This window comes from Chiloscyllium plagiosum, unplaced genomic scaffold, assembly GCF_037043375.1.
Source record: "Chiloscyllium plagiosum isolate Xiang-an unplaced genomic scaffold, Cpla_swu_hap1 HiC_scaffold_22, whole genome shotgun sequence".
In the NCBI taxonomy this organism is placed as follows: Eukaryota; Metazoa; Chordata; class Chondrichthyes; order Orectolobiformes; family Hemiscylliidae; genus Chiloscyllium; species Chiloscyllium plagiosum.
This window is the reverse complement of record NW_028270160.1, coordinates 46,488,515-46,503,018: the sequence shown is the minus strand read 5'-3', so window position 1 is coordinate 46,503,018 and position 14,504 is coordinate 46,488,515. Positions and strand designations below refer to the sequence as shown.

The following is a 14,504-nucleotide window of genomic DNA, read 5'->3' as shown; positions in this document are numbered from 1 at the left end:
AAAATACTTATAAATCAGAGAGAGTTCCAGTAGAAGTTTAGTTCAGTTAAAATGCTTGGGAAATACATGCTTGACTGTTTAAAATCTTTCACATTGCCCCAAACAGCAGTTCAATTCTGGGCAGAAAGTCTCAGCCAAAACCAGCAAGGTCACTGCATTTACATGACTGCTTTAAACAAAGATTTAATTATTCCTTTAAAAATGTAAACATGCAACATTATGAAACCATTAAAGAAAGATTGCTTTCTGATCTATAGGGAAATGAGACATTTGCTGTCACACTAGCTTTGCTCATTTCACACTGGTAGATTGATGGATATGGGGAGATATTGTACAAGGGAAAGATGCGAAGAACTAGTCGCTGACACCTGTCACTTACCTGTCCGGTCCACGCTGAAACAACTGAATATTTCTGTTTGCACAATTTTCTGGAGATTATCAAGAAGGCTCACAGATAGGACTAAGCTGCAGTTCACGACAGAAAAGCACTGATCTTACTCTCCCTGCAGAGGCAGGGCTTGCAGCCTGGAGGGAAGTGGATTTCTTGCCAAGTTTTAATTCCATGCTGAATTGCACAAAGCACTGCCTCACCTCTTAAGCCACTGTGGAAAAAAAAGTCATTTCTCCTGCAGTCCCTGTTGAGAGTTATAATGCAAATTTGTAAAACAAAAAGAGAAAATCAGGAAACGATCAAATAAATGGCGATATACAGCACCATTTCATTGATTTGATAAATGCACTTTTAAAAATATAAACCACTGTTGACCAAAGCATAATTAAGTGCATGTCATTGTACCGTAACAGCATGTCAATACTATGCGTTCAAATAAATGTTAACCATTGTAAGCAACTAGAAGGAAACTACTTAGAAGGCCTACTGGAGGTAGAGGAGGAAAAATCATTAAGAAAACGTAGCAAAAGTAACCAGAGGATTTGCAAAGAGTCATGTTGCAAATAGCTTTCTCAAGAGCAAATGAACCTGGCTAAGTGAAACCAAGACATCATACACGCAAAAACCTAAGAATTAGACCAGAGATTGAGAATGGATTCCAAAGCCTGTGCAGTTTTTTTTTGCCAGAAACAAAAGAACTAATTGTAACTTTCATCACTTAGTTACAGATCACCCTTCCACAAGGGATTATGTGCTGTATTGAGCACCTGATTACCCATGGCCCAAATTAGCATTGGTTCACTTCACAGAGAATAATGGAATTAACAAGAGAGCAGTAGATTTCACAGTGAATTTATATTCTCAGCCCTGCCACGAGGTACATGAAATATTTTATTTTGCTGTACCTCCATTTCCATTAATGAGCTGCATTAAGAGCATTCTTCAGCAACCCTGTTTCACAGGTTTGCCACCTGATGTCTACTTTTATATAATCTTTTCCTATTTGAAATTTATGGAATATTTTACATCAGGCAAGATGTTGCTTTGAGTTGTTGTCAGAGGGAATGACACTTCAGCAGGGCTAACCAAAAAGAAGCTGCTTGAGAGAAGAGGCTAAAAGGGAAGTGGGAGAAGATAGCCTACGATGGTCAGTGTGAATATCGTGGCCTGGAAATTCAGCAGTTTGCGGCCACCTCTTGGGTGGAGTCAGGGATGTGTACTGGAGTGTGATGGAAAATGGCCACATTGTAACAGAGGGGGGAATCATTATTCAGAGCAGGGAATTGAATACATTTGAATAATACCATTGGGCACCCAGCAGTGAGAATATAGGGCTTCTGAGCAATATCCAGCTGAGACATAACCTACCTCTAAATACCCCATTTAATTGTTACTCAACAAGAAAAACCTGGACCTATTTTGTATGGTTAATATAATTAAATATAAAGTTTGTATAAATAATAGGTAAACTTACACCCCTCTGCCTTTACCTTATACTTTGTAACTTCACAATGATATCAGTGCTACATGTTTCCATTTCACAAAGTTTTCATAAGTAATTCAGTATATTGTGAGCCAATGTCCAGTAGAATTGAAGTCATCCCTTCCAAATAAGAGGTGCTTTGTTACATGTTGAATATTTCATTTGTGAATTTTGTGTGTGCGCTGTGTACATTTATTCCATAGCCTTCTGAAGGGAGCACTGTCTGTTAGATGCAATATGAGATTTATTGTATTGTGACCATGTTAAGGTAGATATTGATGATGTGCTGTGATCATTTGCTTTGAATGCAAATTGAGTTGGAAAGTCAATTTACCATTTTACTTTTCTGTCAAAGATGGCAGGCTGGAGATGGTTTTAACTTAAAAGCAAAGGATTTTGAACACAGGTTTCCTCATCTGATACACAGGTCATCTTGGGCTGTCACTTTGGCCTTCATTACTGTGATAAACTCACTCACAAATCATGATATATTTAGAACGTAACTCTTCACAAAGATTTTATACATCTCAAGTTGTGGTAGAGATGTTGTAGAATAAAAAAAAAGAGGCCATTTAGAAACTTGGGCCAGTTATTTTCCAGTCCAGTGGAAGCAGGTTCAGGAGCACACAGGAATGAAAGTCCTTGGGAATGCTGCTCTTTTCTAACTTATTCCAGGTGACTCGGGTCCAGCAGCGACCACTGTGATGCTTATCGGGAAAACAAAACTTAACTGGCTAAAATCTTAGCCAACAACCTTTTATCCATGAAATTGCTGCATACCCAACATGGGTCATAAACTGCATCAGAAACTCAGGTTTTGGGAAGGTTAATGCACAGTGTGGTTTTATTTTACAGCAAGGCTGAGCTGAACAGTGAAAGGGTTAAACTGACTAAAAGCCATGCCTTCAGCCTGGATTTATCCATTCTGTTAGGGACAGGAAGACTCTGCAACATGTATCAAATGTGCTGGATAACAATGGAGGATTACCTCACTTTACTGCTTGTGAGACACTGTTGAAAATTTACATACCTTGGACTCGGGGTGGGGGGGGGGGGGGGGGGGGGAGGGGGGAGGGAATGGGTGGTAGGAAATGCAGCATGCCCCAACTCACTACCCATCGCGATCATCACATTGCCCAGGGCAGATAGCAGGATGTTTCTCAAAGGAACTTGTGCAAGGTGAAAGATTGGTATATCAGACAATAATTGGACTGCCCTTGTCACCTATCATCTTTCATACTGAAGGTGGTGGAAAGGTAAGTGATACTGGACTCAAAATGTTAACTCTGCTTCGCCCTCCACAGATGCTACCAGATCTGAGATTCTCCAGCAATTTCTCTTTGTATATCACTGCAGAAGTTCCTTTGGGTAGTGTGTTAGGTCCAACTATCTTCAGCTACTTTACCAATTAACTTCACTCCAAGTAAAAGTCAGATGTGGGAACGTTCATTGATACCTGCACACTGTTCAGTTCCATTTACAATCGCTCAGGATACTGAAGCAGTCCATGTCCAAATGCACCAAGACCTGGACAACATTCAAACTTAGGCTGATAAGTAGCAAGTGACATTCTATCTTTAACAAAGTGCCAGCTGCTAGAACTCACGGATATTTCATTTTTAAAATATTTTTATTCTTTTATCAACTTTGGTTGGGAGCGTGAACCAATCTGGAAATTATTTGTGGACTTTGGAACAGCTTGTAGGAGGAGCAAAAGAAACAGACAAACCAAGCTAGTGTTTCTGGGGCCAGGCCTGGAGGCTAATTGCAGGCTGAGTCTTCATTTAAAGGGTTCCAAAAGAGACCGTGATCCCAATCTGCATTGTGTTCAAACAAATAGCAGAAGCTGGCTATTAATTAAGTCAGTATCTGGGAATTGATTCTGGCAATTCTGGAAGAAACTCAGTGTTCAAGCAGATGACTGCTGTCAAATCCAATCGAGGCCCCTGGCAGAGACAAATCAGTCTATCAGGGCAGAACCAGAATTCAAGTCGCTTCTTGAACTGTGTTTTCCAAGATGAGCTTGGTTGCTGCTGACATAGCATGAAGGTTTGAAAGCTTTTCTGCCTAATCTGATACACCAGACCCCAGAAGCCCAAAGGGCAGCAAACAGAGTTACAAGTAATACTGTCTTTGCCTGGGTGAACTGAGATGATGCTAGTCGATGTTTCAGAAAAGCACTCAAGGAGTCTAGATTTTACCAATGAAACAATGCAGCGTGAAGCCATTTAAGTAATCTGACCAGTTTTGTTATTCTTTTATTTATCCTTTAACTCTGTTTGCTTGTCTGTCTGCCTGCCTTATGGGGGCTGAAAACTAATGTTTCCGGTTTAAAGCATCAACAGTAATCAGCTAACCTTTTTTAATTTTTCCTCTGCTAAAGTTATTATGCATTTAATAAATAGTTAAGACTTTTGTTTGAGATACAAGACAACTGTCTGGAATTTATATTCACAAAGCCTGGCATTGGTTATTCAAACATCTGGTTAGGGACCATTGGAGTAATTATTGGGAGGTCTTAAACGGTTTTACTTTTACTGTGCTGTGATTATAGAGGTAGAAAGGCTGACTTGGTCTGGGTGTGTGTGTCTCTCTCTCTCTGTTGTAACACAGGCAATGACCATTTTCAAACAAAAGACAGTGTTTCCATCTCCCCTTGATGTCACTGAATCCCCAATTGATGTCTTTGGCTTTACCAATGACTGAACTGGACTGGCCATAGAGATACTGTGGCAACAAGAGGTCAGAGACTAGGAATTCTGTGTCAAGTCACTCACCTCTTGCCTTACCAAAGCCTGTCCATCATCTAGAAGGCACAAATCAGGAATGTGCTGGAATACATTTGCTTACATGAGAACAGCTCCAACAACACTCCAAGATGATTGACAGTTGACTGGGATTCAACCTACCATCTTAAAGATTCATTCCCTCCACTACAATGGTGCCAGTATGTAGAATCTACAAGATGCAGTAACTCACCAAGGCTCCTTCATCAGTACTTTCCAAGGCTGTGACCTTGATCACCTCAAAGGGCAAGAGTAGCAGATGCTTGAGAAAACCAACCCTGCACATGACCCTCCACATCACACATTGTCCTCAGCTAGAGTTATGTCATTCCTTACTGTCACTGGGTCAATAACCCAGGAGTCCCCTTTAAGCAGCATTTGGGTGGACATAGCATGTTGCCAGAGGGACTGCAGCAGTTTAACAAGGTGACTCCCACCTGGTAAAGGACTATTAGGGATTGGTAATCAATGCCAGCCTTGTTAGTAACACTCACATTCAAAGAACCACACTATCCTTTTGGTTTGATGTAGTGGTTATACTTTTAATTCACCACTATTATATTCAGTGTGCAACGCTGCCTTCACAATGATCCTTTATAACGAATCAGCAAAGGGTCAGTGCATCAATATCTACAGAAGGGGATCAATGTGAGTGCTTCTGCAGGAGCATCCCACAGGCAATACAACTTAATCTCAAGCCACTGATATAGACTCTGGAATGAGCAGCAGGTCAGATTGTACCTTGGAAATATGTTAGTGTCTTTAAGACATCAACTAGAACAATAAAAAGGTTGAAAAATAAGAATATCAAGCAAAGTCCTACTAGGGCATCAGGGTTTTAGCTGCCAACTGGAAAATTGGCAGGAGATTTGTGTGGCGTCTTTCAGGGAGGGCTGACTGAACTAGGAATAAGGCCAGACTGGGTTCAAGATACTGGGTATTCAGGGAAAGTTGCCATCATCTGACAGTGCCACAGAGGAGATAGTGGTGGCTAGTGGAAAAACATCCAGCACCAAATGGAAATGATGCAGAGGAATGGGGTCTTCTTGTGCTTAGGGTTGGGAGGACAGAGTGGAGAGATGTTAGGGAAAAAAAGAGTTGGCTGGTAGTTCCCAAAAGGCAGCCCCTCTGCCTGGTCTCCAATCACTCAAGGCCTTTAATTGAGGATCGTCCCATCCCGGCAAAACTTACTCAAAGATGCAAAACAGATTAACATAGTGGTTACAATATTGAATCTTTAAATATTAAATTACCTAACACCTGGTTAAAGAAACTTTCTCTGCAAAGATTTTTTTAAAAATGTGTGCCTTAACCAAATAATTATTCATCCTTGCAGAAAAAAGGATAAGACATGAAACATTTCAGATGAGTTTCAGTCTGGCATGCAGGATCAAGACCAATGTCACTGGACACATGCAGTTGTCACTGGGATTTTTACAATAGCAGTTTGTTCAGGACGCGTGAAGAGACCTTCTGGAGATTTCTCTGGAGAATGGCTGGACTGACTTTCCAGCCCTCACGCTAGATTCTTAAAGGCTTTTCTTCTTCAAGGGGAGAGTGGATGAGTTGGATGGCTTCTCTTTTCACAACACTCCATATAACTTTTCCAACAACATCCTACCAACCCAATACTCCTGGCAACAACAAATTCAGAGATGTTACTACTCTGTAAGCAATTCCAAGCACGTCCATAGTTCAGAGGGCGATGGTTGTTTACTTAGTTTATTTATCTCTTTCAATAAATGATTTTGAAAAAAAAAGCCCAAAGTGACCTATCCAGGAAAAATTATTCACGTCCAGGCAGCACTGCAGTGTTTCAAATAAATCCATTTTCATAACCATTGAAACACAAGTTCTCCAAGAGTTCATGGAAGCACCTACACAAGATTATATTTATGGTGGCATGTTGTCTCAGAATAGCACTTTATTGGTCTTAATAACCAATTAATGGCAATCTATCAGATATACACATTTGAACATGTGGTTTAAGTTTTGCACAAGCACTGTCCAGTTCAGCCATCAAATGGTCTATTTTGTTCATATGGGAGATCCAGATAGAGAGACAGTGCATGTGAGAGAGAAAATGTGGAGTAATAAGAAGCTAGGTTACTTAGAGATTGGCTCTTGATTAATTTTGATACACAGTACAGAATAAGGTCAGTCACAGTATCTGTCAGCATGTAGCCATGTTGACTACTGTACGTTGTATGATGGGATGTTTTCCAGCTGGTAGGAAGGAATTCAAATGTGGCCACATCTCATCACAGCTGCACGTCAGGGCAATCTTAGGAAGTGTAGGATTCCACATGAATGCAACACAGAGGGGGGCTGGGGTGGTGATATAGAGGCAGTCCTTAACACATTGCCTGCTACAGAAAATATAACCCCTTTTAACCCCCTCAGCCAATCCAGTTTCTTAGAACTATGGAAAGAATGTCACTATGTAACTATCAGTAGTGCTATTCATTGCTGGCCAATGAGAACGAGAGATGGACTAGTTTAGACAGAAAACAAGAGCTTAGGCAGAAATTTCCAGACCTTACTGCCTACCTGACTAAAGACATATCAACAAAAGCAGGGCAAAGGAATTTAGGGATCCACAAGAGGCCCGAACTGGAGGAGAGCAGAGTGATCGGTGGATTGGGAGGTTCAAGAAAATTACGTAGATAACGGTAGAGTCATGAGAAAAGTTCACATAGGATGGAAGTTGGAACACTAACGGCTGAGGTTTGGAATAGTAAACTGGAAAAGCAACAAAAGCATGGAGAGGGGTTTTAGCAGCAAATATGCTCCAGCCCAAGGCTCAGTTGTGACTGGGTCTCTGTTCCCCATTTTAAACGGGGGAGTTCAGCTGCCGAGCCTGACACACTCCCAGAGGTGATCAGTTAAAGTGGAACTTAAACCTGGGGCATCATTGGAAATGGTCTCAGGGGAAGAGGCACAAGTAACTTTATTTTCAAAAGCATAAAATTATTTGGATCTCTATACAATTGGTCATGCCATTCTTGTGCACACATTACATTGCTTTACATACAGACATCAAAATTTATTTTTCCTATATACAAGTCTGTACATTTACTATCCAGCTCCCCTGCTGAGGCGTCAGCGGAGCCCAAATGACTGGGTGGGTCCCCTGTTCTTCTTAGGCAGGCAGATGTTACACAGTGGTCTTTCCCCATCGTGCCTTGGCAGCAGCTGCCCCAAGCTTCAGCGTGTCCCTCAACACATAGTCCTGGACCTTGGAATGTGCCAGTCTGCAACACTCAGTCAGGGTCAACTCCTTCAGCTGGAAGATCAACAGGTTTTGGACCACCCAGAGAGCGTCCTTCACCGAGTTGATGAGCCTCCAGGCACAGTTGATGTTCTTCTCGGTGTGCGTCCCGGGGAACAGGCCGTAGAGCACGGAGCCCCGTGTCACGGCGCTGCTCGGGACGAACCTCGCCAAACACCACTGCATTCCTCTCCAGACTTCTTCTGCGTAGGCACATTCCAGGAGGTGGTGTGTGACAGTCTCCTCCCCCCCGCAGCCGCTTCGAGGGCAGCATGCGGTGCGGCTGAGAGTCTGGGCGTGCATAAAGGATCTCACAGGCAGAGCCCTTCTCACCACCAGCCAAGCCATGTCTTGGTGCTTGTTGGAAAGTTCTGGCGATGAGGCATTCTGCCAAATGGCTTTGACAGTCTGCCCAGGGAACAGCTCGATAGGATCCGCCCTCTCCTTTTCCCGAAAGGATCTCAAGGACACTACATGCTGACCACTTCCTGATGGACTCGGGTCAAAGTTATTTTTCTTCATAAACTTCTCCACGAAGGACAGGTGATACGGAACGGTCCAACTACTCGGAGCGTTCCGCGGCAGCGAGGCCAGGCCCATCCTTCGCAACATCAGGGACAGGTAGAACCTCAGTACGTAGTAACACTTGGTGTTTGCGTACCGGGGATCCACGCACAACTTGATGCAGCCACACACAAAAGCGGCCATCAGAATGAGGGTGGCATTGGGTGTGTTTTTTTCCCCCCGTTGCCCAGATCTTTGTACAGTGAGTCCCTTCGGACCCGGTCCATCTTTGACCTCCATATAAACTGGAAGATGGCCCGGGTGACTGCAGCAGCACAGGTTCTGGGATTAGGCCAGACCTGTGCCACATATAACAGCAATGACAGTGCCTCATGCCTGATAACCAGGTTTTTTCCCTGCGATGGAGAGCGACCGTAGCTTCCATCTGCCCAGTTTCTGCCTCATTTGGCTGATACGCTCCTCCCAAGGCTTGGCGCATGCCCCAGCCCCACCACCCCCCCATACCAAATACCCAGTTCCTTCAGCTCCTGATGGTGAAGGGGATAGAGGACTGGTCAGCCCAGTTCCCGAACAGCACGGCCTCGCTCTTGCCTCGGTTTACCTTGGCCCCCGAGGCCCGTTCGAACTGGTCACAAATGCACATGAGTCTGCGCACGGACAGCGGGGATCTGAGCAGAAGACGGCGACGTCATCCATGTACAGGGAGGCCTTAACCTGCAGGCCCCCGCTGCCAGGAATAGTCACCCCTCTCAGGCTCGCATCCTTCCTGATGGACTCGGCAAATGGCTCGATGCAGCACACAAATGAGGCAGGAGAGAGAGGGGGCAGCCCTGCCTGACTCCAGATCTAACTGGGAAGCTATCTGATTCCCACCCATTGATTGAGACTGCACTGACAATGTTGGTGTAGAGCAGTCTGATCCAATTACCGACTCCGTCCCCAAAGCCCATTTTGGAGAGAACATTTCTCATATACGCGTGTGATATCCTGTGAAAGGCTTTCTCCTGGTCCAGGCTGATCAGGCAGGTGTCCAACCCTCTGTCCTGCACGTAGGCGATCGTATCCCTGAGGAGTGCGAGACTCTCAGCGATCTTCCTGCCCGGCACAGCACAGGTTTGGTCAGGGTGAATCACTGACCCTAGAGCAGACCTGACCCGGTTGGCGATTACCTTTGACAGAATTTTGTAATCTGCATTCAACAGTGAGATTGGTCTCCAATTTTTGAGTTCCTGCCTCTCCCCCTTCCGCTTGTAGATGAGGGTGATGATGCCTTTCCTCATGGATTCACTCATGGTACCTGCCCGAAGCATACTGACATACACCTCCAGCAGGTCCTGGCCAATCAAGTCCCACAGAGCAGAATAGAGCTCGACCGGTAAGCCGTTGCTTCCGGGAGTTTTATTCTTTTCGAAGGACTCGAGGCCTTGGTCAGCTCATCCAGAGCTAGCGGCTGGTCCAGCCTCTCCTGTGTTCTGTCGTCTAAGACCTCCGTGATAGAGGACAGGAACGACTTGGAGGCCCCGCTGTCGGTCGGCTTTGCGTCATACAGACTGGCGTAGAAGGATTTACTGATCCTCATGACGTCAGCCTGAGATGACGTTAGCGAGCCATCTTCTTCCTTCAGGCTGCTGAGCACAGAGCTCTCTTTGTGCACCTTCTGGAAGAAGAAACGTGAGCACATCTCGTCCTGCTCCACTGAGCGGACCCTGGACCGGAAGATTATCTTGGAGGCCTGCGAAGCAAAGAGCGAGGCTTGCTGGCCCTTCACCTCCTTGAGGCCCTCCGTGACATCCACCCCCATCGTCTGCAGCAGGAGCAGGTTCTGCATACTTTCCTGGAGCTGGGACAGTTTTCCCCGCCTCTCTCTCGCCTCCTGAACACCTTTGAGGATGAAGAACCTCTTGATGTTCCCTTTTACTGTTTCCCACCAGTCCGCTGGGGACTCAAAGAGGGGCTTCACGCTTCTCCAACCTGCGTAGTCCCTCTTGAGCTCCTCAATGTTTCCCGGGGTCAACAGCTTGGTGTTCAGCTTCCACGTTCCCTTACCAGCCCACTGCTCGTCCTGTAGGTGACAGTCGGCCAGCAGGAGGCAGTGGTCGGAGAAGAACACCGGCTTGACGTCGGTGGATCTGACCGAGAGCGTTCGGGACACAAACAGGTAATCTATCCTTGAGCGGATAGACCCGTCTGTCCATGACCAGGTGTATCTATGCTGCGCTCCGTCTGCAGGGGCGCTGAAGACGTCGTGCAGCTTGGCATCTTTTACCGTGTCCATCAGGGCTCTGGACGTGGTGTCCAGTTTACTGTCCCCCCCGCCGGATCGTCCATCTGCATCAATGATACAGTTGAAGTCTCCGGCCAGAATGACTGGCCTGGACGTAGCCAGCAACAGTGGAAGCTGCTGCAGGACGGCCAACCATTCACTCTTACCCACTGGGGCGTACACATTAATCAGTCTCAGGGGAACATTCCTGTACATGATGTCGGCGACGAGGAGGCGCCCGCCCACCACCTCCTTAACCTTGGAGATGGTGAAGTTGCCTCCTCTCAACAGGATACCCAGGCCGGAGGCTCGGCTATTGTTGCCCCCCGACCAAACTGATGGCCCATGGGCCCATAAGCTCGACCATCTCCTGTAGCTGCTGAGGTGCGGTATCCCACACTCCTGCAGGAACAGGACGTCGGTTTTAACGTTGGCCAGGAAGGCCATCGTAGAAACACATCGCGTAGCCGATTTGATGCTACGCACATTGATGCTGGCAACTCTTATCCCCATTTTAACAGTTTACAAGGTTAACAGGGTCCATTTGCTGCTGGTCTTGCCCCTCTAGGGTAGCTGTGTGCATTCCCGTGGTGACGGCAAACTGCTGGACCATCCCAGGGCTGAGGTAGCTGTCCGGCTCCACGCTGGAGCCATTTCCCCGCTCTGGTGTCTTCGGGTCGGGCCCAGGGTCCACACCGTCCAGTTCTCCATCTGACAGTGGGGCTGTCACAGGACCGCTGCTCCCAGTTACCTGGAGCTGTGGGCCGGCGGGTACCTCTTGGTTCTCACCGGGTGGGGGGAGGGCTTTACCCGTCCCCTCAGAGGGATCGTCTTTTCCTGCTTGGGCAATGCTGCCCTCCTTTTTCCCCGCGGCGCTCTGTCTCTTCCTCTGGTGACGACCCGCCTTGCGCATATCCTCACCGTCGGAAGAGCTGCATGTGTCCTTGTCGCGCAGGTGTCGCTTCCCCCCTCGCTGGGTGGCTTTGGGAGGTTTCCTCTTCCTGCTTTTCACAGTAATCCAATCCTCTGCTTCCTTTGGCCCCTTCTCTTCCATTACCTCCGTCTGTCTTGCAGGAGCTTGGATCGGCTGCTGCACCTCCCCGCTGTCTGCCGTCTGCTCCGCTACAGCCTGCCCTTCCTTCTGATTGCCTCCAGACACCATTCCGTGCTGTTTTGTGGTACCTTGGGCGGTCCACGGCTTGTGTTGCCACATCCACTGCTTCGGACCTGCAGCACTCCAGCAGAATCTTCTTGACAAACATCATCCGATCGACTGGTGTATGCTCCTCCACCTTCTTCACAGTCACCCTGACTGTGTTACGAATGCCCTGGCCTGGGCTGCTAGCGGCTGCTGAGGCCATAGCTCTGAGGTTGGCTGGTGCCTGAATTGGCACTAGGCCGAAGCCAGCATGAAGATCCACTGCAGGTCAGCACAACCAAACGAGCCTCCAACGTCCTATCACGATCCAGCGATGATCTCCAGTAGCTCTGACGACTCGCAACTCGACCTCCGTGGAAGAGGTACGCAGCCATCTCGAGCACTACAGACAGGGGAGGAGCACTAGGTCCACAAGATGGAAAGTTTAAGAAAAATGAAAATTCTACTTATTTGGTGGTGGGACAGCAATCCTGGTTAAATCAGAGTGAAGCAATCCTAACTGTTCTGCCCAGAGGTGATCATTGTTACTGTGAGGTCTCTCTTCAGAGAGATGTATTCAATTTTGGGCAGTGTTGACTATTTTACTTTTTTTTTTGTTATTAAGTATTTACTAAAACATTTCAAATGTTTAGCAAACAAATATTCAGACTGAAGCAACCAATCAGACAGACCGCAGCATAAAGTGGATGGATGCCAAGAATACTCCCCTTCACAGAGACGAGGCTTATAGAGCGAGTCTCAAAGGATCTTTGCAAATACAATATTTATCAATATCTCTTCACAAAAAGAAAACGCCACAAGAAAACATCATGAGCCAAGGTTTCCTAATCTTTTTGCTTATGTGTGGAGTAGAGACAATCCTGAAGAGAACATTTTCAGACGTGCTCCAATTCCACCAGTAGGAAGGCAACAAATAACTTGAGGATCCCTTTAAAAGCAATGAAACATTTTCAAATTGTATTCATTATTGTAATGCAGGATATGTAGCAGCCTATTACACTCTGCAAAGGTACCACAAACCACAATGAGTGATGTTGGTTAAAGGCTAAATGCTGGCCAAAAATCCAAGGGACCTCCCCTGCCTCATTTTACACAATGCCATAGGAAGTTTCGCATCCTCCTAAGGAAGCAGTCCAGGCCCCATCAACAAATCCCACTTGATAAACATCGCCTCTGCCACTGCAGCAGTCCCTCAGTTTCTATCAGCTCAGAGTGAACACTCCAGTGTCTTGAGGGGCATTTCAACGAATGACCTTCTGGCTCCAAAGCAAGCGTGTTAGAGAGCAGAAGGTGAGGACAGCAGATGATTGAGATCAGAATCGAGAGAGTGTGGCGCTGGAAAAGCACACCAGGTCAGGCAGCATCCGAGGAGCAGGAGAATCAACGTTTTGGGCATAAGCCCCAAGTGTGTTATCAACTGAGCCACAATGTTTATTAACAGACATGGATAAGGCTTTATGCTGAGTTTTCAGAGGTTGCAGGTGAAACATCTCTTGGGAACCTGACAGCGCCAAAAAAGGTGGTCATCAAATGAATCACTCAATTCTATCTGCTCATCCATTTTAATTAAATAAAATGAATCAACTTGGATTTTTTAAAGTTACTGTGGATCCTATTGCCATCATTTCTCATTATCTCGTTTCGCAACACTCCAACCTCCCATTTCCTATTTATGTGAATAAAAGAAAGAATGAGATGCGCCCTCCAATTACTGACTCACTAATTGGTTGCAATATTTTAATCCTCCATTCACCTCACCAGAACCTCCAGCAATTTGGAAAACGTCCACTGGATTTCCTCTCGATTCTTTTGGTTCCATGAGGTGGAGGTGTCAGTGTTGTGCTGGGGTGGACAACAGTGAGAAGAGCATCAAAGTTTGTTTGACCTCATGGTATTTGTTGTTCCTTTTGCCTCTCAGAGGATCACTTGGCCATTCCTACGGGGAAGTTGCCTCACGTGTTGGAGAGGCTGCAGGTGGCAATTCAGCAACACCTTTCCTTTTTCTTTTTCTATTCCACTAACGCCAGACAACGGAGAAAAGGAGATGTAAATCATTGCACGGCTATTATTTTAATGAGCCTTCACTGTGCTTTCTCCACAGCTTTGAAATCCGCCCTAAAATAGAACACCTAGAATTGAACTGCGGTGCTACTGTAGCCTGACCATAACCAGCAGCACGGTGGCTCAATGGTCAGCACTGCTGCCTCACAGCGCCAGGGACCTGGGTTCAATTCCAGCCTTGGGCAACTGACTGTGTGGAGTTTGTGTGGTCTCCCAGTGTCTATGTGGGTTTCCTCCAGGTGGTCCAGTTTCTTCCCAAAATCCAAAGATGCGTCGGTTAGGTGAATTGGCCATGCTAAATTGCCCATAGTATTCAGGAATGTGTAGGTTAGGTGCATTAGTCAGGGGTAAATGTAGGATAATAGGGTAGGGGAATGGGTCTGGGTGGGTTACTGTTCAGAGGGTGGCTGTGGACTTGTTGGGCCGAAAGGCTCGTTTCCGCACTGTAGGGATTCAATGATTCTGCGGGAATTCTATGATTCAAATCAACAATTTGCAGAGATTTACAGCATTAAGTTTTCCTTCTTGCAATGAAAACACACTCATACCATATTGGGAAATCTAG

General features: G+C 46.1%; 1 protein-coding gene across 8 annotated transcripts in view; it reads right to left on the bottom strand.

The window, feature by feature from the left end:
- The window catches only part of plce1 (phospholipase C, epsilon 1), a 388,600-nt gene that overhangs the window by 242,782 nt on the left and 131,314 nt on the right, over window positions 1-14,504 (bottom strand). The window contains exon 1 of one of the 8 annotated variants that reach the window (XM_087999018.1): window positions 380-471. The exons of the other annotated variants lie outside the window; for them this stretch is intronic. The gene's annotated coding sequence lies outside the window, so the exon portion shown is untranslated. Of the gene's footprint in view, window positions 1-379; window positions 472-14,504 lie in introns of those variants that run through there. 8 annotated transcript variants of the gene reach the window in all.